The sequence below is a fragment of the Triticum aestivum genome, chromosome 6B (genome assembly GCF_018294505.1).
Source record: "Triticum aestivum cultivar Chinese Spring chromosome 6B, IWGSC CS RefSeq v2.1, whole genome shotgun sequence".
Taxonomy (NCBI): domain Eukaryota; kingdom Viridiplantae; phylum Streptophyta; class Magnoliopsida; order Poales; family Poaceae; genus Triticum; species Triticum aestivum.
This window is the reverse complement of record NC_057810.1, coordinates 513127961-513148854: the sequence shown is the minus strand read 5'-3', so window position 1 is coordinate 513148854 and position 20894 is coordinate 513127961.

The following is a 20894-nucleotide window of genomic DNA, read 5'->3' as shown; positions in this document are numbered from 1 at the left end:
CACCGTCCCACCCTACTTCATTGTTGGCCAGGCCATTCCTCTACTCACCCACACCTCCTGTTATTTTCCGGCTACGGCAGCCGGACCAGTAAACCCTTGTACTCCCCACCGCGTGGGCAACCATTGCCGAGTCTTCCCCGGCTCCGTGTCGTTCCCTTCCTAGGCCTCGCTGTCGTCCACCGCCATGGTGCTCTCGGCGCGGCCTGGTCAACATGGTCAACGAACGACATCCATAGGCCATGGATTGTACGCGCAAAATAATGATTCCTCCACCTGACAGCTGGGACCCACCCGAAGGGCCTCTGTATTTCGCAAAAAAAACATTCCCCCCGCTGACATGTCGGACCCAGCAGCTATATCTTCGCACGCAAGGAAGTGCCTCCTTATTATGCCCAAAAGCATGTGGGAGGATGACTTGTGGGCCAACTAAGTTGACGGGGACGGGGGGCTTTGTCCACTTAGTCAATATGAACTATTCTAGCTCCAGTGACCGTACGATGTCCATCCAACGGCCATAGTGCTTCTTCAACCTCTGGTCTTCTTGCTCCAGCCGCCCAAAGCAGCGTCGGTCGTGTCGCGTGCTCCTACCTCTCCTGGCCGGCTGTGATGCCGCGGAGGCCTCACTGCCCCCTACTACTCCCACCGCTGGCCCAGGGTATCCCTCTACTCACCCACACCCCCTGTTATTCTGCGGCGACGGCAGCCTCATGCCGCAACCGAACCAGTGAACCCTCGTACTCCTTTCCGCGCGGGCTACCACTGCTGCGTCTTCCCCGGCTCCGCGTCGTCCCCTTCCTAGGCCTCGCTGTCGTCCAGACCACCGCCCTGGTGCTCTCAACGCGGCGTGGACAAAGTGGTCAATGACCGACTTCCATAGGAAGAGTATTGTACGTGGAGAGGCTGACAGTTGGGTCCAGGCGGCCGCAAGGAAGTGCCTCCTTATTACGCGCAAAATAATTATTCCTCCACCTGACAGCAGGGACCCACCGGACAGGACACCTTATTTCGCGAAAAAATGTTTCCCCCCTGACTGCTGGGACCCACCGGACGGGCCAGCGTATTTCGCGAAAAAAAACGTTCCCCGCGCTGTCAGCTCGGACCCACCAAAAGTGCCTCCTTATTACGCACAAAAAAATGAATACTCCCCCTGCTAGCTGGGACCCACCATGGTGGGAGGCTGACTTGTGGGACTACTAAGTTGACTGGGACGGGGGCTTTTGTCAACTTTAGTCAATATGAACGATTCTAGCTCCAGTGACCGTACGATGTCCATCCAACGGCCGTAGTGCTTCTTCAACCTCTGGTCTTCTTGCTCCAGCCGCCCAAAGCAGCGCCGGTCGTGCCGCATGCTCCTGCCTGTCACGACCGGTTTTTCTGGGTATTAATTTCCATAAAATGGCCCTTGTGCTCACCAGGCCTAGATTACTGTTAGCTGATGAGGCACCAACTTGATACAGAAATTCCAAGCAAAATACAAAATATGTAGTACAAGACCATTCTGGCCTATGAGTACAACAAATGGTTTCTAGTGGTTGATGGCGGAAGCGGTTTGTGGATCATCAGCGTTTATGGGACTCCATTTCCCACAGGAACAGCTGACCAGGTTAACTCCTATCTTCGCGAGACTTCTATCACCGTTGCTTAGGTTCCGGGGCTGACATCGCAACGCTCCTCTCCATGCAAGAAATCTGGCCAAGACAATAGCCAGGGACAAGCCAGTGAGTACTTTGAATGTACTCGCAAACATCATGAACACGGGTATAATATAACAAATGATAATCATGCTCTGAAATATTCAATGATCACAACGTCAGTCATAAAATAAAATCCCTGATGCATGCAAGCAGGTTGTTTGTTTACAGCATGAATATGCAATAACAGAGTAGTAATAAAATGCACTGATCGGGTGTCTGAAGCGACGCCTCGAAAGGATAGTAAATAACCAGCATGCCTCAGTCGGGCGTCTGAACGACACCACATAAAGGGCTCATAAAGTAAATAAGTAATAGCATGCCACAGTCGGGCGTCTGAGCGATACCACATAAAGGGCTTATAGAGTAAATAACAGCATGCCATAGTCGGGCGTCTCAGCGACACCACACAAAGGGCTTATAAGAAAACAATCACGATGAATATCCAGGAGTAGAACCGTCCCAGGGATACTCAAAACTCCAAATAATGTAAAGGGTTAGTCCATAATAATAATAATCATAACCATCATAAGTCACACGTCATGATCCATGTTCTGGTTTAGTAGTTTCTCTTCTGAAGACCGACACTACGACCGACACTTGACCCAACCCAGACTGTAGTCCTTAACCATGGACGCGGCTATTCGAATAGATGTTAATCTCTGCAGAGGGTGTACTCTTTACCCATGAGTAACAGATTCCTTTAGTCCATCGGGACTAATTCCGTCTATGGTCTTTCAATTGAAAACGCACCTGACCTGCACACACCAGCTTAACTTACCGATGTCTGGAATCACCCACGACACCTGTCAAGCAAAACTCTAAGTGGGGAGGCTAAAACCTCGCATAGCATCAAACTTATATCGCGCGCTCTAAGGGGTGGCCTCCCCTCTCGGTCCCAATCGGAAACACCCATGCCCCCGGACCAGGTGGCCTGCCTACCGGCTACAACCAGTATCTTCCACCATGGCCTCTCTGTACGGTGTGTGCTAGAAAGGGGTTGACGACTTACTGAATTGTACCCTACTTGTTGTAGGGACAAGTGGTAGTACGAAAAAAGTATGGGGGTTACTGGAACAAGACTCGATCTATGGTCGACTCAGGAGGTTTAAGTATTCCCTGCATGATTAGCATAATGAATATATTTCATCCAACAGACGGAATCACCACTCATCATACCCCATCATGCCATACCGGACACACTCGTCTCGACGAGGAACTAGGGACAAGCTCAGGTCTACCCAAGACAGAGACTTTCCCGGCTTCCTTCTGGCAGGCACGAAAAGCATACGAGGATGATTACTGTCACAAGCTTGACCATTTCCAACAGCAAGGATATCTCCAATATGAATTCATGCAAATGATCATATCACCACATAAAATAACGAGTTCTACGTATTGAGGTGGTTTTATAATCGTGTCAAACAATGCATGAAAAATATTATGCCAAGGTTCAGAATGCTTGCCTTCAAGAATATGAAAGTGGGGGTGCATTTTTGAAAGATGCCTTCTTCTTCAAAAACCTATTTTTGAAATTATTCAAATTAACACATAGTTTCAAAACAGTGCAAAAAAATTGTCTGAAATTTTTTCAAATAAATCTCAAAATAAACTAGACTAAATTTGAGAGAGGTAGGAAAAAGAATCAACTTATTTGGAGTTTTATTTTAAAAGATATGGCCAGTCAAAGTTTTGGTCAAACTATGTTTTTAAAATAAAACAGAAAAAAGAAAAACGTTTTGAATATATGTACACGTTGAACACGTACTTCACGTTTACGCCTCCACTTATCCAGTGTGGACCGGCCCGTGGTCACTGACAGTGGGTCCGGGCCCCACTGGTCAGGTTTGACCGGTCTCCCGCTGCCTCCTTCCTCCTCTAGCCGAACAGGGGCGGGGCTCCGGCGATCAACACCGGCGAACGGCGGCTCCTTGCGGGCTTTGGTGGGCAGGGATGGATCCGCCAGGCCAGGGTGGTCCTCCCGGTGGTTGAGGAGGTGGCGGGGATGAAGGGAGTCGCCGGCGGCGAGCTCCGCGGCGGACGGCAGCTTCGGGTGAGTTTGGGGGTTCGTGCTACGACGGCTCCCGAGCGAATTTGAGGTGTTGGGTGGCTCCGCGAGATCGAGCGGAAGGGGATGGTGGCACTAGTTGGACGGGGGAGGCCCTGGTTGCGACGAGCGGAGCCGGGGAGTGGCGGCGTCCGAACAGGCCGGAGATGGGGAAGACGACCTTCCTCCGTCGATTGTGGGCTAGGGGAGCTCCAGAGGGATTGCTTGAGGTTGCCTGAGGGTTCGGAGAGGCTCGGGGCTCCTTTTATAGCGCGGTTAGGTCGGTCCCGAGGCGGCCGGAGATAAGAACGACGGCGAACCGCCATTCTGTACTGCAGGGCGACGTGGCGGCGACGCGAGCTAGATGACGGGCTTGCGGATGAGATCGCGTTGTTCCAGGGGCATCTTGCGCGCGCGGGTGGCTCGGGCGGTGCTGTCCTGAGCAAGGGCCTGCTGTGGCCGACCGCTAATGGCCACGGCCGACCTGACGGCGGCGCTATGCGGCCCCAGGGACGACTCTGCAGCGAGGGAGGAGGCAGCCCTGCTGGCTGCGAGAGGGTAGTGGCCAGGACGAGCACAGGGGGCGGTAGGGTGATGCGGCGGCTCGGTACGCGCACGTGCAAAACGTGCGCTCTGGGCACGCCCAGAGCACGTGCACCAGGTGCTCGGCAAAATGCCAGTGCATCCTAGGAGGCTTGGGTGGGGCTGGGGCTTGCCAGGTCTAGGCTAGGGTGTGCAATTAGATCAGTGGACAAGCTGGTTTGATCAGGGGATCAAGTTCACAATGCAAAACAAAACTCATGCCAAAACTGCTCATGCACTCAAGGTGTTTGACAAAATGCTAGAGGCATCTAGGCAGTTCTTGGAGTGGCCAAAATCTCTATATCAGGGTCTCTTTAGGTGTAGGTGAGGATGGCAAGGTCATTTGGGCAAAACCAAAAACTTGCTAGTGCAAGTTTTGCAAAACTTCAGTTCTGGACAGAAGGAAAAGGGCATAATATCATGTACCAAAAAGGCTCCAATGAGTCCAACCTCCTGGACTTAAGGGTTTGGTAAGGTGTACTACAAGCAGGAGAAAGCTCATGGTTACTAGAGCACAAATAATTAGGGGTGCAGTAGAAAACACCCAACTGGGCCAGAATGAAAATGAGGTTGATTTACTCAACTTTTTTAAAGGACATAACTGGGTTTTTGCATAAAGATGAATAATATACTCCTATTAACATCCCATAATTTTGGTGGAAGTTTTAAAGAAATATTTAATTAGGTTGCAGTGCAAAATTGCCCACTGGACCAGATTTGGAAACTTGGTGTAGAGCTCAAAATCTCCAATGAACAAAAAATATTTTTGCATAAAAGTGATTTAAAAACATCATAGGTCATCCCCAAATTTTGATGTGATTTTTAAATAAATTTATCAAAGGGTTGCAGTGCAAATGGGACCCTAAAACTTATGAAAAACCAATTTAGAGAAATAGAGCTCAGGGAAAAATAATTGTATAAATAATCCCACTGACAAACGAATTGTTTTATTCGAGAGGGTAAATAAGTCCAATAATGATTGAAAAGTTTTCTCTTGGGGGAAAAACTCCATAATAATGAAGAAAAGAAAGGCTCTGAAATCAAAAGGAAATCCAGAAAATAAAAGTTTAAGTTTCCTGGCAAAAATTTTAATTAATAAAACAAGGTCAAAATTTTGGGGTGTCACAACACTACCCACCTTAAGAAAAAAATCTTGTCCTCGAGATTTGCTAAGAGTTGTTTCTAAAAAAATCGTTTCTGTTAGTTGGAACCAAAAAGTTTACTCATAGCACAAACTTTGAGTCGCGGGGGTTGGCAGCTATGCTCGGGTTAAAAAAATAATTTTGCAATCGCATACCAACATACATGGCTACTATTTAAATTAGGGCGCACAAGCAACATCATTTAATCATGGCGATACAGGATTACAAAGTTACACAGCGAGGGCATACTAAGGCTCGGTACTACTCGAGTGACTCAGTCTACCTCGTTAATATCTAAGCGGGCTTGCCTTGTTGATGTCGAGGCTTCTCCACAGTTTTCACCGTTGGGATTAGCTGGAGGGGGTTGAGGGGCTGCAGGGTTGGGGCAGCGATGATGACCATCTCGGGGATTGTTGGCCACAATCCCGTTGGAGCGTGTTCCCAAAAGGCGACGAAGCACTTCTGGGGTCATCAAGGTATTTTGGTCGATGACTGGGGCAGACCTCAAGGACTCGATCGGTTGTCCGAACAGCACGACTGGCTTGTCGGTGTTGGGCTCATCTTCTCCTCTTGCCGGGGCTCGGCGGATCAGCTCTCCACGAGCTGCGATCAGATCAAGGGTGATTTGATCGAACAAATCCTCTAGTGCACTTACATAGCGCACCAGATGCAACAATGCAGGGTCCGTCTCGTGATCTCCGTTGGCAACCTGGGGTGGCCTGCCATACCCGTCACGGCTAGGGTAGTAGTAGAACGAGCGGCAGTTAACTCTGGGCGACGAGTGCCAGAGTTGAAATACAGCCTCTCGAGCAGCTAGTTGGATGGCTTGTGGCTCAAAGGAAGTTGTCCTTCCGGTGAACCTGTAGGGGCGTTCTGGAGATAGACCCCTACCATAGATGTGCACGGTGGCCCAGAATTGACGGCTTTCACCGCTCATGGGTCCTTGGTACACAACATATTCTGGGGGTTCTTCTAATGCAAAGGCACGGCGGGTGAGGTTCGCGAGCACGATCACAAAACCTCCAAGGTTGGTTGCTGTGGTCTCGTTGTGTACTACGGGGCCAGGCATTATGGCTTGGTTTGGGAAAGAGTTTGTGCTGTGTTGAGTTGAGGCTGGCGTGCCCTTTTTATAGAAAAAGGGAATGGAGTCTTCCTTCGCACGCCTGCGAATGGGACAATTTAGGTGTCGGTCACTAGCGCGCGATCGACAGGCTAGGCTGATAGGTTGGGCACCGACTGCCAAAAGTGCCGGGGTCACTGTGTGGCTATCTTGCACGCGAAGCTTGGCTGGGGTTAGGTTAAGGTCGGGTGGGTTGGTTAACCTAGGTTTATGGACCTGGCTAAGATAGGATTAGCCAATGGTCAGTCTGGCTCTGATACCAAGTTTGTCACGACCGGTTTTTCTGGGTATTAATTTCCAGAAAATGGCCCTTGTGCTCACCAGACCCAGGATTACTGTTAGCTGATGAGGCACCAACTTGATACAGAAATTCCAAGCAAAATACAAAATATGTAGTACAAGACCATTCTGGCCTATGAGTACAACAAATGGTTTCTAGTGGTTGATGGCGGAAGCGGTTTGTGGATCATCAGCGTTTATGGGACTCCATTTCCCATAGGAACAGCTGACCAGGTTAACTCCTATCTTCGCGAGGCTGCTATCACCGTTGCTTAGGTTCCGGGGCTAACATCGCAATGCTCCTCTCCATGCAAGAAATCTGGCCAAGACAATAGCCAGGGACAAGCCAGTGAGTACTTTGAATGTACTCGCAAACATCATGAACACGGGTATAATATAACAAATGATGATCATGCTCTGAAATATTCTATGATCACAACGTCAGTCATAAAATAAAATCCCTGATGCATGCAAGCAGGTTATTTATTTACAACATGAATATGCAATAACAGAGTAGTAATAAAATTCACCGATCGGGTGTCTAAAGCGACGCCTCGAAAGGATAGTAAATAACCAGCATGCCTCAGTCGGGCGTCTGAGCGACACCGCATAAAGGGCTCATAAAGTAAATAAGTAATAGCATGCCACAGTCGGGCGTCTGAGCGACACCACATAAAGGGCTTATAGAGTAAATAACAACATGCCACAGTCGGGCGTCTCAGCGACACCACATAAAGGGCTTATAACAAAACAATCGCAGTGAATATCCAGGAGTTAGAACCGTCCCAGGGATACTCAATACTCCAAATAATGTAAAGGGTTAGTCCATAATAATAATAATCATAATCATCATAAGTCACACGTCATGATCCATGTTCTGGTTTAGTAGTTTCTCCTCCGAAGACCGACACTAAGACCGACACTTGACCCAACCCAGACTGTAGTCCTTAACCATGGACACGGCTATTCGAATAGATGTTTAATATCTGCAGAGGGTGTACTCTTTACCCACAAGTAACGGATTCCTTTAGTCCATCGGGACTAATTCCGTCTACGGTCTTTCAATTGAAAACACACCTGACCTGCACACACCAGCTTAACTTACCGGTGTCTGGAATCACCCACGACACCTGTCAAGCAAAATTCTAAGTGGGGAGGCTACAACCTCGCGTAGCATGTGATCAAACTTATATCGCGCGCTCTAAGGGGTGGCCTCCGCTCTCGGTCCCGACTGGAAACACCCATGCCCCCGGACCAGGTGGCCTGCCTACCGGCTACAACCGGTATCTTCCACCATGGCCTCTCTGTACGATGTGTGCTAGAAAGGGGTTGACAACTTACTGAACCGTACCCTACTTGTTGTAGGGACAAGTGGTAGTACGAAACAAGTATGGGGGTTACTCGAACAAGACTCGATCTATGGTCGACTCAGGAGGTTTAAGTATTCCCTGCATGATTAGCATAACGAATATATTTCATCCAACAGACAGAATCACCACTCATCATACCCCATCATGCCATACCGGACACACTCGTCTCGACGAGGAACTAGGGACAAGCTCAGGTCTACCCAAGACAGAGACTTTCCCGACTTCCTTCCGGCAGGCATGAAAAGCATACGAGGATGATTACTGTCACAAGCTTGACCATTTCCAACAGCAAGGAAATCTCCAATATGCATTCATGCAAATGATCATATCACCACATAAAATAACGAGTTCTACGTATTGAGGTGGTGTTATAATCGTGTCATTCAATGCATGAAAAATATTATGCCAGGGTTCAGAATGCTTGCCTTCAAGAATATGCAAGTGGGGGTGCATTTTTGAAAGATGCCTTCTTCTTCAAAAACCTAATTTTGAAATTATTCAAATTAACAGATAGTTTCAAAACAGTGCAAAAAATTGTATCAATTTTTTTCAAATAAATCTTAAAATAAACTAGACTAAATTTGAGAGAGGTAGGAAAAATAATCAACTTATTTGGAGTTTTATTTAAAAGATATAGCCAGTCAAAGTTTTGGTCAAACTCTGTTTTTAAAATAAAATAGAAAAAAGAAAAAAAAACATTTCGAATATGTGTACACGTCGAACACGTACTTCGCGTTTACGCCTCCACTTATCCAGCGTGGACCGGCCCGTGGTCACTGACAGTGGGTCTGGGCCCCACGGGTCAGGTTTGACCGGTCTCCCCCCGCCTCCTTCCTCCTCTGACCGAACAGGGGCGGGGCTCCGACGATCAACGCCGGCGAACGGCGGCTCCTCGCGGGCTTCGGTGGGCAGGGATGGATCCGCCAGGCCAGGGCGGTCCTCCCAGTGGTTGAGGAGGTGGCGGGGATGAAGGGAGTCGCCGACGGCGAGCTCCGCGGCAGACGACAGCTTCAGGTGAGTTTGGGGGTTCGTGCTACGACGGCTCTCGAGCGAATTTGAGGTGTTGGGTGGCTCCGCGAGATCGAGGGGAATGGGATGGTGGCACTAGTTGGACGGGGGAGGCCCTGGTTGCGACGAGCGGAGCCGGGGAGAGGCAGCGGCCGAACCGGCCGGAGATAGGGAAGACGGCCTTCCTCCGTCGATTGCGGGCTAGAGGAGCTCCAGAGGGTTTGCTTGAGGTTGCCTGAGGGTTCGGAGAGGCTCGGGGCTCCTTTTATAGCACGGTTAGGTCGGTCCCGAGGCGGACGGAGATAAGAACGACGGCGAACCGCCATTCTGTGCTGCAGGGCGACGTGGCGGCGACTTGAGCTAGAGGACGGGCTTGCGGATGAGATCGCGTTGTTCCAGGGGCAGCTGGCGCACGCGGGTGGCTCGGGCGACGCTGTCCTGAGCAGGGGCCTGCTGTGGCCGGCCACTAATGGCCACGGCCGACCTGACGGCGGCGCTGTGCGGCCCCAGGGACGACTCTGCGGTGAGGGAGGAGGCGGCCCAGCTGGCTGTGAGAGGGTATAGGCCAGGACATCACGGGGGGGGGGGGGGGGCGGTAGGGAGACGCGGCGGCTCGGTCGCGCGCGTGCAAAATGTGCGCTCTGGGCGCGCCCAGAGCACGCGCACCAGGTGCTCGGCGAAATGCCAGTGCATCCTAGGAGGCTTGGGTGGGGCTGGGGCTTGCCAGGTCTGGGCTAGGGTGTGCAATTAGATCAGTGGACAAGCTGGTTTGATCAGGGGATCAAGTTCACAATGCAAACCAAAACTCATGCCAAAACTGCTCATGCACTCAAGGTGTTTGACAAAATGCTAGAGGCATCTAGGCAGTTCTTGGAGTGGCCAAAATCTCCAGATCAGGGTCTCTTTAGGTGTAGGTGAGGATGGCAAGGTCATTTGGGAAAAACCAAAAACTTGCTAGTGCAAGTTTTGCAAAACTTCAGTTCTGGACAGAAGGAAAAGGGCATAATATCATGTACCAAAAAGGCTCCATTGAGTACAACCTCCTGGACTTAAGGGTTTGGTAAGGTGTACTACAAGCAGGAGAAAGCTCATGGTTACTAGAGCACAAATAATTAGGGGTGGAGTAGAAAACACCCAACTGGGCCAGAATGAAAATGAGGTTGATTTACTCAAAATTTTCAAAGGACAAAACTGGATTTTGCATAAAGATGAATAATATACTCCTATTAACATCCCATAATTTTGGTGGAAGTTTTAAAGAAATATTTAATTAGGTTGCAGTGCAAAATTGCCCACTGGACCAGATTTGGAAACTTGGTGTAGAGCTCAAAATCTCCAATGAACAAAAAATATTTTTGCATAAAAGTGATTTAAAAACATCATAGGTCATCCCCAAATTTTGATGTGATTTTTAAATAAATTTATCAAAGGGTTGCAGTGCAAATGGGACCCTAAAACTTATGAAAAACCAATTTAGAGAAATAGAGCTCTGGGAAAAATAATTGTATAAATAATCCCACTGACAAACGAATTGTTTTATTCAAGAGGGTAAATAAGTCCAATAATGATTGAAAAGTTTTCTCTTGGGGTAAAAACTCCATAATAATAAAGAAAAGAAAGGCTCTGAAATCAAAAGGAAATCCAAAAAATAAAAGTTTAAGTTTCCTGGCAAAATTTTTAATTAATAAAACAAGGTCAAAATTTTGGGGTGTCACACTGCCCAGTACTATTCCCACGGCTGGCCAGGCCCTGCGGCGATGGTAGCCTCACACCGCAGTCGAACCAGTGAACCCTCATACTCCTCTCCGCGCGGACTTCCACTGTCGCGTCTTCCCCGGCTCCCCGTCGTCCCCTTCCTAGGCCTCACCGTCGTCCACCACCCTGCTGCTCTCGGCGCGGTGTGGTCAACATGGTCAAGGAACGACTTCCATCGGACGTGGACTGTACGTGGAGAGGCTGACATCTGGGTCCATGCTCGCAGCAAGGAAGTGCCTCCTTATTACGCGAAAAATAATGATTCCTCCACCTGACAGCTAGGACCCACCGGACGGGCCACCGTATTTTTCGCATGCAAGGAAGTGTGCCCGGGCAAAAAAAACACAAAACGATTCGCCCCCCTGACCGCTGGGACCCACCAGCGACACCTTCGCACGCAAGGAAGTGCGTCCGGGCAAAAAAACGATTCGCCCCCCTGACTGCTGGGACACACCAGCTACATCTTCGCACGCAAGGAAGTGCGTCCGGACAAAAAAACGATTTGCCCCCCTGACTGCTGGGACCCACCAGCTCCATCTTCGCAGGCAAGGAAATGCCTAACAGTCGGGACCCACCTGGTCGAAGCGTACGTAGCATTGTCATTCTGGTCGCGAACGTGTACGTACATACTGGTCGTTGTAGAGGCGCGCATGTGTCGTAGTAGAGGCGCGCATGTAGCATGTATACGTACGTACAGCGGTGAGGGTGCAAGAAAGAAAATACGGCCATGTACGTACATACGGGCAGGGTCTCAAACGCCTACTCGCGCATACGTACGACCAGGGCTCGTGTACATCGCTGGGTCGGAACAGAGAAACAGCGTCGTCGTCGTGTTCATGGGGAGGCAACGGAATGCGTCGTGTTCATGGGGAGGCAACGGAATGCATCGTGTTCATCGGGAGGCAACAGAACGCGTGGGAGCCAATCGGCTTGGACGGAACAGGCGATGGAAATGAGGCCTGGCGTACCGCACAACGGAGGAAACGGACCTCCTACGTTTAGAACGGGGTCCTGTTGATCGGGAGGGGTGTGGCGTACCGCAAAACGGAGGAAACGGACCTCCTACGGTCGAAACGGGGGTCCTGTTGATCGGTAGGGGTGTGGCGTACCGCAAAACGGATGAAACGGACCTCCTACGGTCGAAACGGGGGTCCTGTTGATCGGGAGGGGTGTGGCGTACCTCAAAACAGACGAAACGGACTTGTGTTGGAGCGCTACGGTCGAAACGGGTGTCCTGTTCATCGGGAGGGGTGTGGCGTACCGCAAAATAGGACTCCACGGGATATTGTTCATCTCCACTGTTGACCTCCTCCAGCCTCCACGGGCTACCGTTGACCTCCTCCAGCCTCCACGGGCTCCTGTTCATCCAGCCTCCACCGCGCGCTACTCCACCGGCTACTGTTCAACCACCCCTCCACCGTCTACTGTTCATCCAGGCCTCCACCATTTACTATTCATCTAGCCCTCCACACCACGGGGTCCTGTTCAACCACCCCTACACGGCCACCCCTCCACCGTCTACTATTCATCCAGCCGTCCACACCACGGGGTCCTGTTCATCCAGAGGCAACGCCACCGATCACTACTCATCCAACCCCCCCCCCCCCCCGCAACACTCACTGTTCATCCAATCGATCGGCTTCAGTTAGCAGCAGTAGTGAAGGAATCGCTCCATCGGGTTCAGTTAACAGCCATCGATCGATCGCTCGAGTTCAGTAACGCGTAGCCTGCAGTGCAATCGCTCGGGTTCAGTTAGAGCCCAACGCCTCGCTCGAGTTCAGTTAGAGCCAACGCCTCGCACACACGCGTGTACCTGTACGAGAGAAACGCGCATCGCTCAGCCCCCGACCTCCCATCATAACCGGCAACTCCCTGAAATTTTCCTCCCCCTCGCTTCTACCACGGTTTTTTCCGTCATGGACGGCCCAAAGAATGTCATGCAGCTGCGTCTCCGGCCCGCCTAGGACGAAAAGCCCATTTTCTGTCATGATTTTTTGTCATAGAAGTAGGAGCCCACCACATCTATGATGATACCGGGTTTTGTCACAATTATCGTCATAGAAGTGTCATATGTATGACAGAAAAAAATTTCGTTCGGCCCAAAATGTCACGGATGTGTCTTTTTTTTTGTAGTGCCGGCAACGGCGCCAGAATAAGGTCTTGATGACCCGCAAGTATATGGGATAGTTGTAGCCTCTTTCGATAAGTAAGAGTGTCGAACCCAACGAGGAGAAAAAGGTAGAACAAATACTCTCTCAAGTCCTATCGGCCACTGATACGACTCTACGCACGCTTGACGTTCGCTTTACCTAGAATAAGTATGAAACTAGAAGTACTTTGTAGGTGTGATAGGATAGGTTTGCAAGATAATAAAGAATGCGTAAATAAAAAGTAGGGTCTGTTTAGATAAAGAAGCAATAAAGTAAATATAGCGAGTGTGGAAAAGTGGTGGTAGGAGTTGTGAAATTGTCCCTAAGCAATTGACTACGTTACTAGACCGGTAATCACTATTGCAATTCTGTTTGTGGGAGAGGCATAAGCTAACATACTTTCTCTACTTGGATCATATGCACTTATGATTGGAACTCTAGCAAGAATCCGCAACTACTAAAGATTCATTAAGGTAAACCCCAACCATAGCATTAAAGTATCAAGTCCCCTTTATCCCATACGCAACAATCCCCTTACTCGGGTTTCTGTTTCAGTCACTCCCACTATAAGCGAATCATGAACACATTGCAACACCCTACAACGGTAATCCCTCACGCTTACGCGACACGGAGGGCACCATAGTACAGCACCAATAATAAAACATGCAACTCAAACCAATCATAACAATTCATCAACCACCAATAGGACAACGAAAATCTACTCAGACATCATAGGATGGCAACACATCATTGAATAATAATATGAAGCATAAAGCACCATGTTCAAGTAGAGGGTACAGAGGGTTGCGGGAGAGTGGACCGTTGAATATAGATGGGGGAAGGTGATGGAGATGTTGGTGAAGATGGCGGAGGTGTTGGTGAAGATTGCGGTGATGGTGATGGCCCCCGGCGGTGTTCCGGCGCCACCGGAAGCAAGGGGGAGAGAGCCCCCCTTCTTCTTCTTCTTCCTTAACCTTCTCCCTAGATGGGAGAAGGGTTTCCCCTTTGGTCCTTGGCTCCCATGGCGAGGGAGGGGCGAGAGACCCTCTGAGATTGGATCTATCTCTCTGTTTCTGCGTTCTCTGATTCTGCCCCTTCACCGTTTCTTTTATATCTGGAGATCCGTAACTCCGATTGGGGTGAATCTTTCGCCCAGATTTTTCTAATAAAATTAGCTTTCTTGCGGCAAAAGAAGAGCGCAAACCGCCTTACGGGTGGCCCAGGAGAGTGCCAGGCGCACCGAGGGGGAAGGGTGCGCCCCCTATCTCCTGGCCACCTCGAACACCGTTTCGCGTTGATTCTTCCTCCGGAAAATCCCAAATATTCCAAAATAATTCTCCGTCCGTTTTTATCCCATTTGGATTCCGTTTGATATTGGGTTTCTGCGAAACATAAAACATGCAACAAACAGGAAGTGGCACTGGGCACTGGATCAATATGTTAGTCCCAAAAATAGTATAAAAAGTTGCCAAAAGTATATGAAAGTTGAAGAATATTGGCCTGGAACAATCAAAAATTATAGATACGACGGAGACGTATCACACAACTTTAGGCACTGTTGCAAACCCATTCATATTTTATTTTTTCATTGTAGCTACTGTATTATAACTCCTTCATGGCTTATACCACCGATAAAATCGATAGTTTCATCAAAACAAGCAAAACAATGCATCAAAAACAGAATCTGTCAAAAACAGGACAGTCTGTAGTAATCTGAACATTCACCATACTTTTGTAACTCTACAAATTCTGAAAAAAATAGGACAAAATAAAAAATTTGCATAGCAGTATTGTGTAATTTTTTTAGAATTTTATCACGTTCCAGTGAATTTAAACAATCATGTTTCTGGGAACAAAAGTTTCTGTTTTTGCACCGCACATATCAAACAAGCAATTTAATCATCCTAAAGGTAAAACTTGGCACATTATTGTTATAATAAAATGGATTTGTACAAGGGGATAATTATTTATGTTGAAAAGTTTCTGTAATAAGATTCACAAAGTTTCCATGGGCATGAACAAAGTTCAAGGAGCTCCCCCACTTCAATGGTGCTCGTCCTTCTTACTTCCACTTTTCTTTTTGAAAAGTTTTAGGTTCCCCACTTTATTATTTTTGTTTTAAAACTTTTTTTAAAAGCACTCAACAGAAATAAATGACTCTCTAAAACTTCCAGGTTGTCTCCCTGGCAGCGCTTTCTTTAAAGCCATTAAGCTAGGCATATAGTGCTCAAGTAATGGATCCACCCGGATCCCAAGGTACATCAAAGACAATTTTAATTAACAACGATTTGTAGTTTGGTAGTGAGCACAAAGTAACATATATCATGCAACAACGAAGTCTAACTCTCTTCCTATGCATCGGTATGTTATAAAAGAACAATTCATGCACACAAAGTAAAGGCCGGTACATAGCATAAACAATTTCTTGCAATTTTATCATATTGGAAACATAGAGAGGCGGAGATGTAGTTCCTCTCTCATAATAATTGCAAGTAGGAGCAGCAAGCACATGCATATTATATCTATCAAAATCATCATGTTCAATAGTAACGCAACCCATCAACATTGTCCTTAATAAGCGCAAACTTCTCTGATATAGTGTAGTTGGGAGAACTCAAAATGATAATAGGACTATCATCTGTGGGTGCAATAGAAACAACTTCATTCTTAACATAAGGAACTATAGAAAGTTTATATCCATAAGCATAATTCATATTGGCATCATGGCCACAAGCATAGCAAGCATCAAGTTCATCAAAAAGGGATATTTCAAACGAATCAAAGGGATCATAGCAATCAACATAGCATTCATCCTTCAGTAAGCACGAAGGGAAATTAAACAATGTAGGAGTTCAAGAGTTACTCTCATTAGAAGGTGGGCACGGGTAGCTAATCTGCTCTTCCTCCTTTTGTTCTTCGCTCTCCTCATCATCTTTTTCATCCAATGAGCTCACAATTTCAGCAATTTCTTCTTCCATAGATTCCTGCAAAATATTAATGTCTTCTTGGACAGCGGAGACTTTCTCAATAAATGCATCAATATCGGCATTGTATTCATAATTCTCATAGCAATATTTAAGTATAGCAAAATTTTCAGGCCTATAAACATCATCATCAAAAGCTTCATACTTTTCAAACAAAGATTCAATTTCATAAGCACCCCTAAAAGCAACGAATTCTTCTATTTGTTCCACATCATAGTAATCATAAATACCTTTAGCATAAGAATCTAAGGTTTCATTATCGTTAAATTTGCATGAAAAGGGAAGGTGTGGAGCCTTCATCCTAAAGCAACAAGTATAATCATATCTCAAGCATAGTTCCCGAGCATACCAATGCAACATATGAATTTGATCCCATAACAGTTTCCCTTTTTGAGTCAAGCGATAATCCCTAAAGTATTCACGTTGATCCAACATGTCTCACATCATATAATTGAATGGGTTTTCTCAACAAATATTCCCTCAAGTTCTATCGACCATCGATACAACTCTACGCACGCTTAACGTTAACTTTACCTAGAACAAGTATGAAACTAGAAGTACTTTGTAGGTGTGATAGGATAAGTTTGCAAGATAATAAAGAAAACGCAAATAAAAACTAGGGGCTTTTTAGATAAAGAAACAACTAAGTTAGTTTTAATAGAGAGCTTTTTGTCACGAGAAAGTTATTTGTCCCTAGGCAACCGATAACTAGACCGGTAATCATTATTGCAATTTTATATGAGGGAGAGGCATAAGCTAACATACTTTCTCTTCTTGGATCATATGTACTTATGATTGGAACTCTAGCAAACATCCGTAACTACTAAAGATCATTAAGGTAAAACCCAACCATAGCATTAAAGTATCAAGTCCTCTTTATTCCCATACGCCATAACCCACTTATCTGTGTTTGTGTTTCTATCACACACGCAACACAGACAATAAGCAAACCATGAACATATTGCAAACCCTACAGTGGGGACCCCTCACGCTTGCGCGACACAGAGAGCACCATAGTATAGCACCAATAATAAAACATGCAATTCAAACCACTCACGATCATCAATGAACCCATAGGACAAAATTGATCTACTCAAACATCATAGGATAGCCATACATCATGGGGAAATAATATATAGCGTTGAGCACCATATTTAAGTAGAGATTACAGCAGGGAGAAGGGGTGTTACACCGCTGCATAGAGGGGGAGAGAGTTGGTGATAACCGCGGCGAAGTTGTTGGTGTAGATCGTCGTCACGATAATGGCCCTGGCAGTGTTCCGGTGCCACCAGGAGAGAGGGGGAGAGAGCCCCCCCCCTTTCTTCTTCTTCCTTGACCTCGGGTTTCCCCTCTGGTCCTTGGCCTCCATGGCAGCGAAGGGGCGGGAGCCCCTCCGAGATTGGATCTCTCTCTGTTTCCTTCTGTTTCTGCGCTCCTAGATTCTGGCCTTTCACCGTTTCTTAAATTCCCGGAGATCCGTAACTCCGATTGGGCTGAAATTTTAACACGGTTTTTATCCGGATATTAGCTTTCTTGCTGCAAAAGAAGGGCACCAACCGCCTTATGGGGTGACCACAAGGGCCCATGGCGTGCCCCCTGCCTTGTGCCCCCCTCGGGCATCGTCTCGCATTGATTCTTTTTCCCAAAAATCACATATATTCCAAAAAAATCTTCGTAAGTTTTTATCGTGTTTGGACTCCATTTGATATGGATTTTCTGCGAAACAAAAAACATGCAACAAACATGAAATGGCACTGGGCACTGGTTCAATATGTTAGTCCCAAAAATAGTATAAAAAGTTGCCAAACGTGTGCGAAAGTTGTATAATATTGGCATGGAACAATCAAAAAGTATAGATACGACGGAGACGTATCAGTCCCGGATGAAACCACGGACATGATGAGGAGCTCCGGAATGGTCCGGAGGTAAAGATTGATATATATGATGATATGGTTAGGCCAAGGGGTAATAAGGCCCACGGGGCTTTAGGTCCATGCAAAAGGATGTTTTGTAGAGGTCAGAGACCAAACGCCGGAGACCCTGGCGTCGGCCCTGGGCCAGACACCGAGGCCCATGGCGTTTGTGCCAGACGCCTAAGACTGTGGCGTCTGGTCCTGGAAGTCCGAGAAGGACTCTTCCTTGTGGGCAAAACCGACTTTGGGAGGCTCTTTCTCCAAGTTTCGACCCCAGGGCTCACCATATAAATAGATGGGCAGGGCTAGCACCTAGAACACATCAAGATACACCAAGTCGTGTGCCGGCAACCCTGTCCCTCTAGTTTATCCTCTGTCATAGTTTCCGGTGTGCTTGGCGAAGCCCTGCGGAGATTGTTCTTCACCACCACCATCACTGCGTCGTCGTGCTGCTGGAACTCATCTACTACTTCACCTGTCTTGCTGGATCAAGAAGGCGAGGACGTCATCAAGCTGAACAAGTGCTGAAAGCGGAGGTACCGTACGTTTGGTACTTGATCGGGACGGATCGTGAAGGTGTACAACTACATCAACCGCATTGATAACCGCTTCCTAGCGATCTTCAAGGGTATGAAGATGCTCTCCTCTCTCGTAGCTATACATCTCCATGGATAGATCTTGCCTGCGCGTAGAATTTTTTTTGTTTTCCATGCAATGTTACCCAATAGGCTCATCTAAGAATTGACTTGTACAACCTTGCCTCTTTATAAAAAAATCACCAGTTTTTGTATGTTTATGGTTTATTTCGAGTATCAATAGGCAGTCTGCAAAATCATGAAAGAGAAAGATGTCTTGGTCCCGGTGGGAAATGAAGGGAATAATTATTTCCCAAAAATTAATACCGATGGCTACACATGAGGGGTTGTGAGAAATTATATCTAAATGGGCGCCATTAAAGCCGGATTGTGGGATAAATCCACATGGCTGATTAAAAATAGTTTGTGGGAAATTAAATCTGCATGGTTGGGGGTCATTACAATCTGGACTGTGAGATAAATTTGCAGTGTTGATTAAAAGCGAGTTTGATCCGATTTGAGTCAGGGCATGATCAGACTCTAGGCGACTCCTACATCAGGCATGATTAGGGTACGGGACACTAGAGGGCTACACGAGCCAAGTGCCTCCTTGGCATGTGGATGATCTGGAAACCCCTAAACGACATTGTGTTCAATGGGGCTTCCCATCACTGACAAGGATCACAGAAAGAATCCAAGACGAGGGTAGGCTCTGGGCAAAAGCAGGGATATTCAAGGACGAGATAACTGGCTTTGAGGAGGTAAGTGGAGTGCGGATAGGCCGAGAGTAGTTTGCATAGAGAGTGAGGTGGTGTAAGATAAAACCTGCATGTAAATATTTTGCAAAACCGTGGAGCTTTTGGGAGTCCCTCTCTCCTCCTTCTTTAATGAATAATAATACGCACACTCGTGCGTATTCGAGAAAAATTAAAAGCGGGTTGTGGGAAATTAAATTTGCGTGGTTGATTGGCTCCTTTTTTTCGATAAAGGGTGCTTTTATTATCTCAAAATGTGGCATCAAGCAATACAAAGCATTAAGAGTATCACCCGGTCTCTGCATAACTAGGATGCACACAGCCAAACATAAAAAATCTGACAAGAAAAAAAATGACAATTCGGCAAGAGTAGAGTCCTATAGATCGACACTATGCCTATGTCGAAATGGTTGGTGGACCGATGCGGAGATTATGCTGCCACCCATGTTGGGTAAAAAACTCCATAGCCACCTGCTCCAATCGCGTACACACCGCCTTGAATAGCGGTTGGTACTCCACACGTTGTAGCATAGACCACATACGAAGCGAGTGCGTACAACGGAAAATAACCTGCAAAGGAGAAGCATTTTTGTCATTAAAAACCAAATCATTTCTACATTTTTTCAAGATTTTTGGATTGCTTTATTGACATTTTTTCAAATACTTATTTAACATTTTTCAAATACATATCCAATAATTTCCGAATGCTTGATTAACATATTTTAAATACTTGTCCAATATTTCCCAAACACTTGTTCAACATTTTCCAAATGTTTTTAGAGTGTTTTTTTGTATATATTTAGAATATTTTAAAGTATAAACAAAAGTATAAAAACAAAGCAAAAACGAAAACAAAAAATGTAAAAAAACCTGGAAAAACAGGCTGTGGCCTCCGGTGCGCGTGGGCCGACCCATCTCGCTCGCCCCCTTCGGCGAGTCGGAAGCTAAACTCGCTGAAGGCGAGATATAGGGGCGTCCAAGTATTGATCTGGCATCTGATCTGTACCATGTAAATTGCAAGTAGCTATAGCCTACAGATTTGTGAAGCATCTGAGATATCCTTTGGCGTTTGATCCTTCATCATTCAAGACATTCAAGCAAGAAATGGGGAGTTTGATGCGATCAAGATCGAACATGAAACTAAAGAGTTGAATTTTTTCTTTAAACGGAAGCAAAAGTTTTGCCTTAAAAAGAAGAGAATTGTCCAGTTAATTTATGAAAAATCAGGCGAAAACCAACACAATGTATTAATGTCACACCAAAGAATAGTGCGTTGGTCCGGTGTGTGACCCAGTCCTGGTATGTGACTGAGCTGGACATCCGGTTTTAGATGTTAAGCTTTGGTGCGATGTTTGTTTGGTATTTGGCTCGAACATTCGGTGGCTTCAGAATTACACCAAAGAGTCCACCATCACACTAGAAGCGGTGGTGTCACGTGACTTATGGATTTGGCATGCTTTTTCCGGAATGCTAGGTTCTCACAACGACATAAACGCGCTTCAATGATATTCGGTGTTCAGGAG